Source organism: Cervus elaphus, chromosome 20 (genome assembly GCF_910594005.1).
Source record: "Cervus elaphus chromosome 20, mCerEla1.1, whole genome shotgun sequence".
In the NCBI taxonomy this organism is placed as follows: Eukaryota; Metazoa; Chordata; class Mammalia; order Artiodactyla; family Cervidae; genus Cervus; species Cervus elaphus.
Genome location: NC_057834.1, coordinates 93,931,360 through 93,935,849, shown reverse-complemented (window position 1 = coordinate 93,935,849; position 4,490 = coordinate 93,931,360). Strand labels below are relative to the sequence as shown.

The following is a 4,490-nucleotide window of genomic DNA, read 5'->3' as shown; positions in this document are numbered from 1 at the left end:
ACTATTTCAGAACGGGGGAAATTGGGAGAGAATGGAGGGATTGGAAGTGTTATGCTTGACATGATTCTTTGACATCTACAAGCCAGTGTTAGATAGGCTAAAAGGAGAGGGAGGAACTGCAGATATGCCAGGAGCTGTCAGTGTATAGATAGAAATTAAATCTGCAAACAGAGGAAGTCACTTGGGGATAAGTGTGAATAGATACAATAATGGGGTGGAATTCTTGGACATGCCAAAATATAGAATTCAGGAAGAAGAAAGCCTTCCAGCAAAAGGCACAAAATGGAACAGATAGTGAGGTGCCCAGAGTGTATGATTTCCTGAGAAATCACACTGAAGATAGTGGTTCTGAACAAGAGGGTGATCAAATGAGACTCCAGTGTGCTTCTCCGAGCTGTTGTAGGGCACCTTGTGGAAACATTCAAAACATGTCTCTCGGTACAAGTGAAATAATTCAGAGTATATAACTGATTGACCATATATGTACATATATAAAATAAGTATTATACTTTCTTTTTAAAAGTCTTAATATATTTTAGTTACATTAATACATTTCTCAAAAAGAGGAAACATCTATTTCTTCATATTGGTCTAGCACAGTTATGAATAACATTACAGTCTCTATTTTTAAGCCTTAATATTTTCAAAATGGGATTTTCTTTGCATACTCATATTTTGCCAACTTTGCCCATCTATCTTCCCTCATGGTTGGTTGAAGAACTACTTTTTATTCATTTTAATTTCAAAACTTTTTCACATGATGCAATACATATACATATAGTAGTGGAAAGTCTTAAGCAAAGAGATAAGTTTGGCAGAGATTTGTAAAAATCCCATCTCACAATAAATTCCAGAAATTGCAATCCTGAGCATGAAAACATATAAAATGCTTCACAGATTTGCATGTCATCCTTGCGCAGGGGCCATGCTAATCTTCTCTGTATCGTTCCAATTTTAGTATATCTGCTGCTGAAGTGAACATGTAAGTATTATACTTTTTAATCAATTCCATTTTGTTTGATGACACAAAAATTAAAATATTTTGTACTTTTACAGCATTAAAGATGTGGATCAGTAAGTAAAGTTGGTCAGTTAAATTAGGGAAGGAGGCTTCAATATTAGGGAGAGATCATAAATATCTGATTGAATCTCTTCCATGTTGTCTTCTTTAATCCCCTAAACAGTACCCCTAACCTCCCAGGGGAATCAATGTAAATAAGTGAAATCAAAACATACACAGTACTAGCAAGTTTTAAATTATTATTTATAATTTTCTGAGCCCCTTTATTAAAAGAACATTCTTATAGGTTAATTCCAACATATTATTTCCTTTTACCTATTATTCCTAGATTTCTCCCAGTGGTAAAACAGAATAGACTTAATTCTTGCTAATTATATCAATGCTTCAAAAATTATCTTCAAATTAAATCTTCTATATAACATGCTTTTAACTATTATGATAATTAAATTTTGATCATAACCCATTTTTAAAATTTTCTCTTTTTAACATCACTACCACAATGGTCAATAGAGGGAAGTAGGACTAACATTTCCCCTTCCCCCCTTTTTGGGCAATACATTTCTATTAATGCTACTAGTCATATTATTATTATTATTGTTATCAGTAACAATAGCTGCTGCAGATGTAGTAATACTAGTAGAGGTAATTTTGTCCTTTTTTTGTGGTTTAATATATATCACTCCTTGTACCCTCCTGAGCTTTCAGATGTAAAACTCTCAAGTGTATGTTCCATTTCAATCAGGGATTACTAGATAGCTATGTCTGTTCCCATGTTAGACTTGTACTATTAGTTTTATATGTGTTATCCTTGTAATTACCCAAACTGAGATCTCTTAGTTCCACCTTTACATATGATGGACAATATTGTACAGTAGTTAGAAATATGTTCTTTCAATTGGCTTAAAATCCTAGACCCAATATCACTGTACAACTTTGCGCAAGTCAATTACATTTCCAAACTTATTTTTTCATCCATGGGATGAATATGGGAATAAATATTTGACATCTCTTTTATCACTGGAAACCTATGTTTGTAAATCAGTTTTTCACTTGTTTGTCCTATAAACATGACTTCAATAACTAACCTGCTGCTGTGTTACCATGTACTCTAGTCCCTGCTTCGATAGAGAAAACGACTCTCTTTTGTACTTGCCAGTCCTGAAAGCACTATTGCTGGATTCCTTTGATGTCCCATTTAAACTGTAGCATAATTTGCCCACATGGACAACTACTATGCTGTGCCTCACACCTGTCTATCTAACACTGTCAATTGTATCTATAAAAATGATGTATCAGGAATTGATATATACCATCTTCTTGAGAAAATTTTATCATCTTATTATTTAATTTTCATAATTCAAGAATTAGAACTATTATTATTCTTTTTATCCCATTAAGAAAATGAGACTTGGGGAGATTAAGTTAATTGCCCTAAGTCATTATTGCAAGCGATGAAACAGTATTTAAACCAATGGCTATGTGACCCTCAAATCTAAGGTACTTTATGAACGTGTGTGTGCTTCATTGCTCAGTCGTGTCCAACTCTGCAACCCCATAGACTGTAGCCCAACAGACTTATTTGTCTGTGGGATTTCCCAGGCAAGAATAATGGAGTGTGTAGTCATTCCCTTCCCCATGGGTCTTTCCAACCCAGGGACTGAACCTGGGTTTCCTGCATTGCAGGCAGATTCTTTCCTGTCTGAGCCACGAGGGAAGCCCAAAGTACTTTGTACTGCCTCATAAAGGGGCATTGAAATTTCACAGACTTGAGCCATAAACTTCTATGTTAATAAATTTTGGTTAGCAAGAGTTTGTAAGAGTTTCATGTTGACATATTTATTGTTTTGCTGCTTTGAAAATCGTCACTGTGTTCTTCAGATATCTCACAATAAAAATGCAACACTCTAGATGTTTGGTTTTATCCAAGTACTGATCCTTTTATGTCTCACCTGCTTCTCCCTTCTATGAGATACCATCCCCTTGCCCTATTTGAGTAGGTCTGAATGGCTAGGTAACTGGTTATATGATCAAGCAGAAGAGAGTCACCGGTTTGATGTTAGAATGTATCGTAATATTGTGTACCACTCACTCATAACCCAAGAATACAACCAGGGACTTTAAACCTAAGAAATTTCTGTGGCAAGTAGTTTGTCACTGTTGAATGTAGGCTTATTCCCACTGTTCACATTTTTCTTCTGTGTCTATATTATACATAAGCTAAGAGATGTTTTTTCTAACAAAAATGTTTCATGTCAAATTCTCCCAGCACCATTTGAGAAAGTCATTGAATAAACTAATAGTAGGCTTCCAAGCCAAGAGTAATTATGTTACATTGCTCTTTTTTGGCAGGGAGCTATTTTTTCCTGTAAATGAGGCACTTCAACATAAGCACACTTTTATACTGCAAAGTGGAGGAGGATTTGATGCAGATGTCTTTCAGGTGAGGTACAAGATCATATTTTTCCTATTTCTAGATTAATGTAATGAAGTGATCAATCAATCAATCAATTACTCCATCAACTTCGTTTTCCTGGTAATCACTGTAGCAGATAGTGATTAGAAATGGAAACATACACTTGTAAAAGTTAACTCTCTTCTTTTTATTGAAATAGAGTTGACATACAATATCATGTTAGTCTCAGGTATACTATGTAGTGATTTGACCTTTACTTACAATATGAAATCCTCACAAAGATAAGTTTAGTAACTCTGTCTACATACAGAGTTATTACGATAGCTGGAACATTATGTGAATTTTATATTGAGAAAACACTTTAAAATCATTCATGTTAGTTTTTCCTTTAAGTTGAATTTTGAAAAGAGCTATTTCTCTGATTGTCATTTTTAGAGGAGCAAACTAGTTCAGAAGGGTTAAATAACTTCCCCAAATATGATTAGCAACTTGATGGCAAAAGTGGAGCTAGCAATCAAGTTTGTAGCCCATCTATTTTAGCATAGGTCACTATAACAGATGTGTTATCTTCATTTCTCATTTTCTCCAGAAGAGAAACTTGAAGACATCATAAGTCTATGAAATGAGGTTTGCACATTGTGAGGGTCAAAAAACCCATTTTATAAATTTATATAATTTTAATATTAATATATACAGTTAACAATTGATGGGGAAAGGACTAACAGTTTAAATACGTTTCAAATACAGAATTTTTTTGAACAAAGAATTTAGTTGGGAGTCCATAAATTGTCTTCAAGAAATAATATTAATTATGGCTAACATGTATTGATAGTTTTTAAAATAACATATAGTACACCAAGCACTTAAATTATCTCATTCGAATCTCATTAAACACTATGTGGCATATATTAAAATGAAAGTGATGATGATTTGTGTAGTTTCCTCAAGGTCACAGACAACAAGGGTTAGACAGGGTGGAGCAAAAAAGTCAGTTGTTCTGAAGTCCAAATGCTTAAGCCCTACGTGATAGTACTTTCTATTGGTCTACTCCTTTAG

The 4,490-nt window shown here is 34.0% G+C and overlaps 1 non-coding gene across 1 annotated transcript; it reads right to left on the bottom strand.

Annotated features, from left to right (window-relative positions):
- Positions 1–875: 875 nt before the first annotated feature.
- LOC122678471 lies at positions 876–982 on the bottom strand. Its single transcript, XR_006336142.1, has one exon. It is a non-coding gene; the product is annotated as a U6 spliceosomal RNA (small nuclear RNA).
- Positions 983–4,490: the final 3,508 nt, after the last annotated feature.